This window comes from Monodelphis domestica, chromosome 7 (genome assembly GCF_027887165.1).
Source record: "Monodelphis domestica isolate mMonDom1 chromosome 7, mMonDom1.pri, whole genome shotgun sequence".
Taxonomy (NCBI): Eukaryota; Metazoa; Chordata; class Mammalia; order Didelphimorphia; family Didelphidae; genus Monodelphis; species Monodelphis domestica.
Genome location: NC_077233.1, coordinates 40006354 through 40020828, shown reverse-complemented (window position 1 = coordinate 40020828; position 14475 = coordinate 40006354). Strand labels below are relative to the sequence as shown.

The window sequence follows — 14475 nt, the reverse complement described above, 5'->3', positions numbered from 1 at the left end:
ATATGCTTGAAATGGAATTCTATTGTATCCTAAAAAATTACACGATATTCACAAAAAGCTGGAAAGATACTTGAAGTAATGCAAAGTGAAATGAGCAGAACAAGGAGAATATTGCATAAAGTAACAACAATAATGTATGATGATTAACTGTGAATGACTTTAATATTAACAAGGCAAGTTTCCAGGAGAACTCTAAGAGACAAAAGAAAGGATATACCACCCCATAGAAGGAACTGACAATATAAATGTCAATTTAAATGTACTATTCTTTACTTCCTCGATGAATTTTCTCTAGCATAAGCGACGTGTGTCTTCTATACTATGATGAACATGTAAATATGTATTGTGTAATAATATATGCACAACCTATATCATTGGCTGCTTTCTTGGGGAGGGAGAAGAAATGGGAGGGAGATAGAAATCATGGATCACAAAATGTCAGAAAGCAAATATTTTAAAATATGTATTTGCATACAAAACAAAATAAAATTTATGACTCAAAAATAAAATGCCAAAGTATTTAGCAGCAATGTCCAGAACTATGACAGCCTTGGGAATTGGTACTGGAAATATTCCTTTCTAAATGGCAAAGAGAGGCAGAGACTTCACTTCCAAATACTTTGGCCACTTATGTTATATAGCATTTACACTATCATCTCCATACATAGTGGTCCATTTAAAAGTTTCCATTAAAACTATATTGTATTGACGGGATCTATTCTTAAAAAGACTATACCCTACACATGTACATTTGTCCCATTGCCAAATGGGTCTAAATGACTAATTTACATAGAACTCCCACAAGATAAGCACTCACAAGAAGATCAAAACAAAGAGGCACAAAAACAATCAAGGTTTATCGAAAGAACCTTAATATCAACAGTGAGACATGGGAGACATTGTCAAAGTTCCATCCTGCATCGTGTGTTCCCATCAAAGAAAGTGTTATTCTTTGTGAGCAAAGCAGAATTCCAGTAGCACAAAAGTTATATTAGATGCACAAATTTGGAGGCATCCCTATCCCAAAAGTTCATAAAGGCTATTTGTGCCTGACCTCTGGTCATACTGGTTATACAGGTTTGATAAGCCACAGTCAGAGATACTTTACATTGACCGTGATGTTATGATGTCATTTTGGTCTTCTTCAATTATGAAGAACACCTAACCAATGAACCAACATTTGTAAAAATAATTTACTTTCCTTTATAGCAAGATTCAGCTTTTAGAGGAGACCCAACACATTCAGATTCAGTATTCACACTTATTTCTTTTTGCTTTCTGTGGGAACAGTCATTCATAAAGCTAGCCATGCTTTCCCTACCCCCCCCCTTGCCAGGACACTGATGACATAGGAAATGTCAGCTACTTATTTTTGAAGTACACGGATCTGGATTCAAAACTTGACTAGCTGTGTGATTGTGAGCTTATCACTCATTTTCTCTACTCCTCAATTTCCAAATCTATATGGAGATAGTAATAATCATGAACTCATATTCATAAAACACTTTAAGACTTGCACACCCACCTAACAGGGATGAGGCTTAAAGGAAATGAGATCTATATTGTGCTTTACAAACTTTAAAAACATGACCTTTGTGGCAGTCATTTTTATTCTATTGAATTCTCTATGTTGAAAGCTGCTAAGCTTTTTTTTTTAAAGTAGGACAGGTGGGATAGATGCTATAATACCATATGCTACTAATTAATGGTAAATTGATTTTACTTACTAATTGTGCTTATGAGTGAGAATGTCGTTGCAACATTCAGAATTACCTCCCCCTTTGGGGGCCAGGGAGTACTGAAAGTTCTCATGCTCAAATATATCCATGAGAAATTCCACTAGTTGGAAATTCATTTAGAGTAAAGGAGCCTAAATGCCTTTAGAGTTGTTTACAAATTGGCTACCATTTATCTTTCCAGCCTCATTATAAATCACATCCATTCCTGCACTCATTGGTCCAGACAAATTGGTTTTCCTGCTGATCCTTCTATATGGTACTCCATCTTCCATTTCCCTGACTTTGCACTGACTATCCTACATGTTTGGAATAGAATTCCTCCTCACTGCTATTTCATATAGTTCCTCCTCACTGCCTTCAAATTTCAGCTTAAGTATCACCTTCTACATGAAGTCTTTCCTGACCTTCAAAATGACTAATACTTTCTCTCCCTAATGTCCTTATATTGTTTGTGTATTTAGTCTACATATTCTTATTTGTGAACATGTATCCTCGTATTAAATGTCAATTCAAGAAAGGCACTATGTCACTTTGTGTTTGTATCTCCAGGAAGTAATATAGCAATTAAGATATAATAACCACTTAAAAATGCTTGTTCATTGACTGAACCCTTATTTGGAGATGGAGACATCCCATAAGATTAGTACATTTTGTTGTCTCTTTTTTGTGCCTTAATATAAATAACTAGTAGGATCAGCTTCAGAATCTGAGAATTTTTATAGTAGTGGGCAGTAGAAAAACAAAGGAGAAGGTATAGAAATGATGAAGAAGTTGCATCACCTCTTACATTAGCCAAAATCTAATTCCTACTTTTATATTATCATTCTCTATTATCAGATCTTCTTTATCCATGTTATATACATATTTCTTTCAGATTCTTATATTATGAGTACATTTATAACTTTGCCCCAATAGTAGATGAAGGATAGAACTATCAGGGAAATATACAAAGGATAGACAAGGGTGGATTTTATAATTGATGGTGAAGCATATGAAAGAGCCATATAATAAGAGACTCAGCTTAATATTTCTCAAGGAAATATTAGTCAGGACTTCTAGGTGGCTCAGTGAATAGAGAACCAGATCTGGATATAGGAGGTTCTGGGCTCACATCTGGCTTCAGACACTTCCTAGGTGTGTGACTCTGGACAAGTCATTTAACCCAATTGCCTATCCCCTTCCATTCTTCTGCCTTGTTACCAGTACTTTAGTATCAATTCTAAGACAGAAGATAAATGTTTATTTATTTTTTTGATCAGGATCCTTTAGTCCAACCTCCTTCATTCCGGAAATTAAAGGTCAGGGAGGTTGTCTGACTTCTCTGAGGTCACAAGATGTAAAAAAATGGCAAAGATGGGATTTAATCTTAGAGTCTGTGACTCCAACCAAGCTTTCTCCACATAAATTTATCTGAAATCACAGACACACAGTTAGTCAGGGACAAATCTAGGAAATCTAACTTCTACTTATCACCACGTGTGTGTGTGTGTGTGTGTGTGTGTGTGTGTGTGTGTGTGTAAGAAAGAAAGGGGAAAGAAGGAAGGGAGAAAGAAGAGAGCAAGGAAGGAAGGGGGAAGCAAGGAAGGAAGGGAGGAAAGAAGGGAGGAAGGGAGAAAAGGAAGGAGGAAAGAAGAAAGGGAGAGAAGAGAAAAAGAGAAAAGAATAATGGGAGGAGACAGAACAGAAAAGGAGAAATGAAGGTATTTTCCCTTTCCATATGAGCACTGTATAATGCTGCTCAGTAAAGTATGTTTCTTATAGTATCATAGATTTATATTTGGAAGGAACCTTATTTTAAAAATGAGAAAGCTGTATCTAAGAAAATTTAAATGGCATGTCCAGAGATAAGTATATTGTTGGTTGTCTCTCGAACTGAGGAAGAAGATTGTCTTTGTGCGTTTTTGTGCACAAAGGCACTTGTGCTTGAAGATTTAAGTGGAAAAGTCGATGCACAGAGACAGGCCCACTCTCTCGGTGTTGGAAGCCTGGGTTCATTGGCATGAAAAGTCATTACACCTGGAGACTTCCTCAGCTGCATTGGATGGCCGTGTTGTCTTTTGTGCTCCAACATGCCCTAAGCACTCCACAGTGCCTTGCTGCATCGCCATCTCAGCCGTTGAACCTTCTTGTTGGTTTCTTCCTCCTGTTCCGCCGAAGCAGTCTTCACATGTTGGGTGAGCAAAGCCCTAGTTCACCAGGGGTCGAAGTTGTCGACCCGATGGCTACCCTCACAAGGTTTAGCTGGCCTGTGGAAGCCGTTGCCCGGGGTGTGGCCGCTGCCGCATGCTAGCAGCTACTGGGAGCCACAAGTGAGAGCTTATACTTATATAGTAGATAGTAGGTAGTAGATAGTAGATAAGTATATAGTATAGTATATAGATATAAATAATTATGATGTTTATATTTCTCAGTTAGCTTTGTTAGTTTCTTTTCCTATGCCTCTTTCATTGCTAGTAATGTGTATAAAGGAACTGATCTTTGATGTTCATATATAAAGCTTCCACCACAGGATCATAAGATAGGCTCTATTAGACTTTGATTTGAGGCTCTGATTTACTCTATAATTTAATGTTTGATCACTTACTAGACTGAAAGTCATCTGGCAGTTCAATTTTTCCAGATCTCCACTATGTATATCATGCTTCATTGGTTTGCATTATTTCTACAAATGTGAATCTAGGTGTGCAATGAATTTCTGCCTGGATTGTACTCTCTACCTCCTATGGAGTAAGGAAGAGGAAGGAAAAATCACCTAGAATAACTGAAAGATTAAACAACCAAGCATTCCCTGGTACCCAAGAAATCAAAGAAAGTCTATCAACATCTATTTGCATCCTTTCCTTCTTTTTTTTTAATGGAACCAACCATCTATTCTTTCTTCCAGTTTATAACTCTGGAAGATATGTATCCTCTTTTATGTCTAAACATTCTCAATTTCTTACGGTTCTCTTCAAATAGAATGCTCTCAAGTTTCCTCACCTCTCCTGGACATATTCCATTTTGATATATAGACTTGGACTACTTTAGTGTTCTTACATATTCCTATAACCTACTTATCCCCAAAAATTCAATTACTGAGGAAAGGGAAATGCTATTTAATGTTTTATGAAGCTTTCCCTGAACATGGATTTCTTGGTATCATTCTGCTAAGAATGTCTTTATTTCTCCTATTGGACTTATTTCTAAAGATCCATATGGTGGAGTGGTCATGAACTTCACTGATGATGTATTGGTTCCATGAATGTCTAGCTTAATGCAAAAATAAGACAAAAATATTCAGTTAAAAATTCCTCACCATTTTTCCAGCTATTTTCTTCACTATGAATTCATATTTACCATCACCATCAAAAGTTCTTCCACCTCTTTTGAGAAAATATATTTATCAAGTTATTTTCCCATATATAAGAATAACAAAAATAAAAGGTTAAAGAAGTTGAAGATCAAACAGTTACTTTAAAAAGGAAAGAATAGTACAGTATTAAAATAATCCCTTCCAAACTTCCCTATTACTTTCAAGGATACAATCATCCTCCCAGTTACTCAGGCACCCCAAAATCAGAATTATATTCAACTCCATTCTATATCTTACTTCCCATACTCAATTAGTTACAGAAGTTTTAGCATTTCTAACTTTTAATCATTTCACAAATACCTCATTTTTCTCTTTGACATTGCTACCACCCCTAATATAGGTTCTTATCACCTCACTCCTATAACTATTATAATAACTTGCTTATTGGTCTCCCTGCCACAAATCTCATGTCTGACTCTGTGGCCCAATTTTGGCTTTCTTTGCAGATACTAGAGTGGTTTGCCATTTCCTTCGCCACTTCATTTTACAAATGAGGAAATTGAGGCAAACAGAATTAGGTAATTTGCTCAAAGTCACATAGTCAGTAAGTGGCTGAGGTAAGATTTGAACTCAGGAAAACAAATAACAATAAGTGCTTAAAAATGCTTGTTGACTCAACTTGACTCATCAATTCAATTAAAAAATCAGTTCACGGGCAACTGGGTGGCTCAGTGGATTGAGAACCAGGCCTAGAGATGGAAGGTCCTAGGTTCAAATATGACCTCAACCACTTCCCAGCTCTGTGACTCTGGGCAAGTCACTTGACCCCCATTGCCTAGCCCTTACCACTCTTCTGCCTTGGAGCCAATACACAGTACTGGCTCCAAGACAGAAGGTAAGAGTTTAAAAAAAACAGTTCAATAAATTTTATTAAGCACCTACTACACCAGTCATCAATTGAAAACATATATAAGATGCCACTATTCCAGGCAAAAAAAATTCAAATGAGGAATATTTCCACATTTTACAAAGAAATTATGATTTTTTGTTATGCCTCTTAATCTTGACACTTCTCAGAATTTATGTATTGATGCAATATATTAGCCTAGTTTTGCTTCCATATTTAATCTCACCTATGTTTTATTATCTTTGAGTTCAAAATGTTTTTTAAATATGATTTCAGGCAAAGTCCGTTCCATGCAACTGAAAATTCCCAATTTTGGCATCTTGGTGTCCGAATTAAGAATTCAAACTGGCAATAATTTAAAAAAAAAAACAGGGAAAAGTATGATAAAGGGAATAAAGTGACGGGCTGGTGAGAAAATACAAGAGTTCTCAAAATGCCCAGCCTGAGTAAACAACAATAAAGGAGCTTGATAAAAGCCCATTAATATTTTAAAAGTATAAACATCAAATATGAAAAAGAATTCTTAATTGTGGAGAGGGGCATAGAGCTAGAAATAATAAACAGAAATCACAGGTAGGGGAAAGAGAAAATAAAATTATCATTATGAAATATGTATAACATTAAATATTTATATGACATATTCTGGCATCTGAAAGAATCTTCTAACAAATTGGGAACGGCCCATCACTAGAGAAAGTGAAAACCTAAACTTAATTATTGAATAGAAAGACTGGTTTTCTTTTACAGTTTAGTTTTAATGGCTTGCATATGTTATTTCTTGGGGTGAGATTTTAATTTTATATTACATTCTTTCATTAGAGTCTATGTATTATTTTTCTAAATGGTTCATAAACTAATTATCCTCAAAAATAGGATGCCTCCTCTAATATTAGGCATTAATTCTCTCTAACTGATAAGATTCCTTTGGGAAATAGCCAACATCTTGACAAAGCCTTTACAGGTTACCACAGTATCCATTAATCTAAGGAATCCAGCTGTTCTCTTCTGGAATACCAAAACAGTTTGAGCTGAATTAAAAGCAAGTACTACACTCCATTTGCCTTGTAGTTCATGTATCACCCAGATTTACAGTATATGTAGCTTTCCCTATGTCATTGGAAGCCTACTATAATCAATAAATGGAGCTGTACACTATGATGCAACCCATCAATCCATCAATGCACCTGTCCCCTGAAGATACTTTTCCGTCACGCTCAGTAGATATAAGGAAGTTGTTCAGTGTGATTTCCTATCACTGTCATGAATTTATTTATTTTTCTCTTTATAGTATCTTTTCTCCTTGCCTTAGCTGAAAGAATGAGATAAAAATATATCTATCTACACACAAATTTTTTCTCTCTATATATACATACACATATGTGTATATGTGTATGCACATATGTAAACATACCACTGTTTAATATACCTGTACAAAGTTATAATTAACGTAATATACAGTTAAAGTAAAATTAACTGAAAAAAATATGAAAAGGTATTCATGAATTTAAATGTAATCAGACTCTTAGGGATTATTCATCATGCTAAAAAAAGGATTTCATTGTAACAGCATATTGTAGTGTCATTGTTTTTGTTCAAGCAAAGCTACACATCAGACAAATTAAATTCCAAGTGCTTGAATGAAATTGAAGGGGTAAAAATAGTTTGGTTTCTGCATATTTAACAATACTGGATTCCTACTGCTTGAGAGCTTCACAGATACGTTTCCAAGAACTAAAATGAAAATTTCTATTTTTAGAACAAGAAAGTAATGATTCATCCTTTCTTGGAAAAAAAGAAATGGTATTTTTTCAAGAAAATCAGGGGGAAAATTCTCTTTGGGAATGCCACATATCTATATAAACAGTGAAGATGCCATGCATATCAATTATTATTGCATCATTATACTACAATATATGAAGAAAGATATTATGGTAGAATAGAGAGGTAGCTACTGCATCAGGAAAACCTGATTTTCTGAGCTGACTGTACCCTGGTCATTTACAATTGATAAGGGAATGAAATGAGACACTCCTAGCTTATTAGAGTTAATAAAAGAAGATTTACTAGAAGTAGCATGAGAAGAAATTGCTTTAAGCCTACACTTTGAGGACCTCCCCAGTTGTGGAACAAAGCATCATTGCCTCCAAATGGACTATTTTTGTTTCCAACCAAGTTGATTCTTGCAGAGCATACCTGGAGCTCCTGGTTTCTATTTTATACTTATGTGCCTAGGAAGTGATGTAATCATCTTGAGTCTTTTCTCACATATTACTTTTAATGATAGACTGCTTGTCTTCATTTCCCTTGAAATGAAAATTCCCTATTCTGCATTCCCCTTCCTTCTATTCACTCTCTGTGTTTTAAAAGAAGTTTAAGTGACCCTTTCATTTCATTTTTTTGAAGAAGAGAAGCACTGTTGTATATTCTGTTCCCACTCTCAATAAAAAGAAAATGTTCTAGTAACACAATAACCATAGCTATGAATTCAAGTTTAAGAAGAGGGTATTGAACATAGACCTCAAAAAAAAAACATAATAATAAAATGTTCAAAGAAATAGGAAATGACAAGTGACTAACATGGTGATTTAAACAGTAACAGTAAATCCAGAACAGTACTGGTGCCTCTTTCCATTTCTAAGCTTTACATTAAATATACTTGAATTTCATTGCATTGTAGGCTTTCTTAAATAAATCTAAGATGTGATATTGAGGGACCCAGGTGCATGGCTCACTTGCTATATCAGAATTTTCCTATTGATAACTTTTAGCATTTAGATAGATTGGACTATCATATTCCTGAATGATGCTTCTTTGTTTCCCCAGAAGGAGACTCATGGTATAGTAACTGGTCTCTCAACAATTGCTCTTTTTTTCCCCCTTATCCCTACTCCATATGGGTTTCAAAAGTAATACTCAATAACTAAATATTCTATTTTATAAAGTTTTATTAATAACCAAGACAAAAGAACTGCCTGACTTCAGCCCAGTCACAGGTCCAAGAGAGTAAGGATTTACAGCCATTTAAATACCATCACATAAAACATGGGGATGCAGGAAAGGGGAATTTGGGGAAATTCTGAGGGACTTCTGGGAGGTGAAGTCCAAAGGCTCAAAATCTCCATTTATACATCCAGATCACTACTTTATTTCTTGGAATTTGTTAAATATAAGTCTAGTTTATCTAAAAACAAAGACCATCATAAAAGTATAATTGGCAAATAAACAAGGTTCAAAGAAGAGCAAAGGACTTCAGAGGGTAAACAATTCCTTTTGGGGAGCAGGAAGGCAAGAAGTGGAGAGTGGATAAATTCACCAGTGCATAGTAGGAGGAGGGTAGATACTGGCACACACTAAATTGTTCCAGTCAGATGATGCCTTAAATGGATTGGTGACCTAGGCAAAACTCCAAATGCTAGAGATTAGATTGATTTTATGGTAGCAATTTCCTTTCCTTATAATCTCCTACACATACTTTTTGTGACATTCCAAAATTTTCAAGTTTCCCTAGTCCCCTCACATTTTCTAACAATAAAACTACATTTCCCAATATCCCTTGCTATAAATATTACCAGTAACGCACCCCCCCAAAAAATATCAAGTTTGGGAATTTTAAAAATCCATCATATTATGCCTTAAGAGGCATATATTATATAATTTCCCATATAAATTGTGTCCATACATTAGAGTGTACATATAGCTTCATGACATCTCCTTTATTCCATGTACTTAGTCTTTTCAACTGGTTCTCATTTTCAACACATTGCAACAAAAATTAAGTTTATTCAAAAATACATTGAGTAATTAAGAAAAACACTCTTACCAGCAAATTTAATTTCTTTTAGTTTCAGTATGAAATTTAGCTGCAGTATTAAGCCTGGAACATTGTTCACAGTTTACAGCACCTAGGAAGAGATTAAAAATTTGTAAATTTAAGAATATAATCTTAGAAGAGACTCCTCATAAAACCACTCTCTTCCCTATTTCCCTTATTTGCCCCCTTATTTCCAAAAGAAATCAGATTACAAACCAAAAACAAAAATAATATATCCAAAAAGTATGTCCATTTGCACTATGGAAAAAAATGCCACCTCACAATATTGTATCCATTTTCTTCTGATACTGCAGAAGTGACCCTGTCCCTGGATTTTCATGTCAAAAGAAATGACTTTGTGAACTTGTGGCATTTGTGGCATTGTTCCAAATGACAGACTTAAATACGACCAAAAATCAATGTGTTTTCTCAATGAAAGTTTCTAAATATATTTCAGTTGTTCTTAAAAAAAATTTACTCATCCTATACAAAAGAATTTGATTTTTAAATATTCCTTTCTGGTGGTAGCATTTCTATAGACTGGAAGCGTCTGAATGCTACGTTAGATAATATGCTGATCTAAGATCTGAAAACCCTGAATTTAAATCTGTCTTCTTCCACTTAACTAGCTCTACGACTGGGCAAGTTACCTAAATTGCCTGCCTCAGTTTCCTCATGTATAAAATCATTATAACACTGGCACCTATCTCATAAAATTATTGTGAGGATTGATGAAATATTTTCAGTGTTTAACATAATGCCTGACATATAGTAACCATTTAATAAATGCTTGTTCTTTTACACTCTAAAACAGTTCTTAACCTATTTTTGTGCTTCATGGACCCTTTTGACAATCTGGTGAAACCTATGAAGCTTTTTTCAAAATAATATTTTAAATGTATGAAATAATATGCACATCATTAGATTTGAAATTAATAATGTTAAAATAGTCATAATATATTGTTTAAACCTCACAGGTGGCAAGGTCATGATTTCTTGATTTTAAACAATTATTTCTCATTTTTTACCTAGAGTTTATAATTTTGTTATTTTGGATAACTAGTGTGCTATCTCTGATTCATGACAGATGAGTAACTCATTTGTTAAATATAACATAGAGAAGTTATCTGAGAAAAGAAATGATTAAGTGACTAATGCTGCCAGTCAGATGTGAGTTTAAATAAGCTTTTCCTGATGCCAAATTCAGCCTTCTGTTTATGAACACCAAGCTACCTCTCTTACTATTAAAACCATTCTAAATTTGTCTTAAACGGTTGATGATTTTCTAAAAATCGAGCATCTTGAACTAAAAAAAGTTTGTATAGAAATCTGCTTTCTTTCAAATGTAATATTGAAAATATAGGTTTATTTCTTTGGTGGCAAAAGGAAGCCTCAATTGTGAAATGGTTCAAAGGCTTTAGGCTACTACTCATTGTCTTCAATTGCTCCCTTATATCCATCTAAACCAAGCTCTATATAACTCCATTTTAAGAGGGATTGCCAATTAAGGATTTCTGTGGAAGCTACAGTATCTCCTTTGGTCGCAAAGAAACAGACTGACTAATATATGCAGGCAACCTACTTTCTTGCTGTTTACTCCATGACAATCTCTAAGCTTGGCTTCAGTTCAGTAACTGTTGCCAAGAAGTATAAACAGATCTCTCTCCCTCCCGAGGAAACCTCACACAAATATACTGAAAAGCAGAATTTCACCCCAGGAAGAATGTGAATAGTCCCCATCGCTTTCCAATTGACCAACTGACACCAAACAAAGTCTCTTCTCCTACTTCTTTTCTTTGGAGGCTTCATTTCAATCCCATTAGGGTTTACCACTGACATTGCAATTATTTCTATTGTAACAAACTGAAATGTTTATGGATCATGCTCAAAAGGTATCAAACTGAATTTAAAAGGTCCCTTACCCACTGGATTCATAGTATCCTTTTATGTTTTGTGGTTTATTTTATCTATTGACTGTATCAAACTCATTGAAGATGTTTATTCAAGAAAAGATCTTTTCTGTTAGAAATACAAGATCCTCTAAGTACTCTATGACTACTATTTCCCTCCATTGCCTCCCCAACAGCAGGGCCATCCATACAAAGGGTGTTAACTCTTTCATATCCACAAATGCTTCCTTGGGCTACTTCTTTCCTCCCTCCTTTCCCCCACCTGCTTGGATTAAATGTCTCTTCTATATGAATCTTTCAAGAAAGCATCAACCATGGTTCACTTCAATGCCACTCTGGTTAGGGTCACCTACGCTTTTAAAAAAATGAACCATACAGGTCTTCCTTTGATGCTATCAACCTATTCTCCTATAAATTTAATCACGATCCCCATAACTATGCAGACCACATGTACTTCCTTGTTTATAACTTCACTGTGTGCACTGTCTTTCCCCATCAGATGAAAGCTTTTGAAGGGCAAACAATGCCTATGATTTTTCCCCTATATCACCAGAGCTTAGCACAGAACTTGTCACAGATCCAGCTTCTTAAAATAAAATGTGTTTTTCCCTCATTCATTGTTCACTTATTCATTCATTCATTCATTCATTTGCATGGATTTCAAACCTAAATCTGTGATTTGGCATGTCTGGAACCTCAGACAGATCATTTAACATCCCTAAGGGTCAGTTTTCACCATGATAGAAGGAAGAGACAGTCTGAATGCAGATTGTAATATACCATTTTTTGCTTTATTTCTTCCATTAATCTTTCTCTAGTGTAAGCAATGTATGATTTGCTTTCAAACATGACAAACAGGGAAATATATATTATTTGATAATATATATACAACCTATATCATAATACCTGCCTTCTTGGGCAGGGGAGAGGATGGAGGGAGGGAAAAAAAAAGAATGACATGGATTTTGGGACATAGCTAACGATTTATTACTCTTGGCTAAAAATATTTATTTTAATTACATGCTTATAATAAATCATATGCATATTGTGATGTCATAATATTACATTATCTGTATATATATATATAAATATATATATATATTAATGAACGCATTGAGTTGTGTTCAAAGTTCTATCCAGTGCTTTAAATCTACCACTCTAAGTTCACTATTTAATTCACCAAATATCTACTAATTATCTAATGTATAAAAAAGCAAAATAAAAACAAAAAAAATGGGAAAAATATCCTTTCCTCTCAAGGACTTTGTGTTCTAGGGAATAGTTATGCAAATAACTGACTACTAAGTTATTTGAGGAAAAAGAAAGCGCTGACAACTAATGCAGCACGAAAGGATTTGAGTAGCTATCATATCTGAGCTGGACTAGAATGAAGAACCAAAATTTCTAAGAATTGAACATAATGACAAACTACAATCTAGACATGGAGGATAACTTTCATAAAGGCCAGAAGATAAAAGCTAAAATGGTGGATTAGAAGATAGTTAGTAGGGCATTTTGATTGCAAAGGAGAAAGTAAAAGAGGTTAATATGAAATACAAAATAGAAAAGGCCAGGCCTAGAGATGGGAGGTCCTAGGTTCAAATCTGGCCTCAGCCACTTCCCAGCTGTGTGACCCTGGGCAAGTCACTTAGCCCCCATTACCTAGTCCTTACTACTCTTCTGCCTTGAAACTCATACACAGTATTGATTCCAAGATGGAAGGTAAGGGTTAAAAAAAGAAAGAAATACAAATAGAAAGAGAGGTTGAAGATGGATCTGATGAACTTTAAAGGTTATATTGAATAATTTATATATTTTCCTAAATGCTAGAGGAAGTTACCAATGATTTTTAAGTCAGAAAGTAGCATGATCATCCTGTGAGGTTATTTTGGTAGCTGGATGGAGGAAAGATTAGACTGAGGAGAGATTTGAATCAGGGAGATCAGTTAGGAGATTGTAAAGGATGAAAAAATAAATTTGGTAAATGATTGGGTGAATGGAAAGAAGGGGATGCCTCCAAGTGGTAGTGAGGAAGTAGAAGACTAGAGAAGATCTGAAACTTATACAAATGAGGAAAGAAAAAGAGGGATTTGGAATCAGGGATAACAAAATATAGACACAGGTGATCAGGTGAATGATGGTGATCTCAACGGTGATATATTTGTTTGGAACCTGTGAGGAAGTCAGAATAAAATTGTTTACATTATGGATTTATTCAATTTGAGATAGTCATGAGACATATAAGTGGAGATATTTGGCAGTTGATGATTCATTACCTGGAGATAAAGACTTCTAGCCAAAGACACAACTCTAAGCTTTATTGACTATGACAAAAGAGAAGGTAGTAACTCTATCTGTGATTTCATTATTTTCCAAAACATTCATATAATTTCAACATTTAGTTATGATTAAATAAATGGTAAACTAAAAAAGTTTTCCTTCTTCCTCATATTTTCCCAACAGTGACACATCCTCCATTTGCAACCAAAAAACTACTATGATTTCAGTTATATTAGGGATCCCCTCACCCCACACAATCTCATTACAATGAATCTGGATCTTACAAAGTGTCATGATGCTTTTCTATTTGATACATTCCAGATATAGAAATCAAAAAGCATTTCTCTATCTGCCAACTACTAATAAAGTCTTTATGGATGTTTACACATTGATGATAAGTATCTCATAATATAGTAGTAGCATTGTACTTGAAGGGAATTAGAATTATGTAGCATAAACAACAACATACTTAGTATTAGAGAATCTGAGTTCAAATCTGACTACTATCACTTTCTACCAGTGTGACCTTGGCCAGA

At 34.7% G+C, this 14475-nt stretch overlaps 1 protein-coding gene across 15 annotated transcripts in view; it reads right to left on the bottom strand.

Moving 5' to 3' along the window:
- CHL1 (cell adhesion molecule L1 like) overlaps window positions 1-14475 on the bottom strand; it is a 261865-nt gene that overhangs the window by 189117 nt on the left and 58273 nt on the right. For all 15 annotated transcript variants that reach the window (XM_007500104.3, XM_007500099.3, XM_007500102.3 and 12 more), the window contains exon 2: window positions 9759-9840. The gene's annotated coding sequence lies outside the window, so the exon portion shown is untranslated. The remainder of the gene's footprint in view (window positions 1-9758; window positions 9841-14475) is intronic.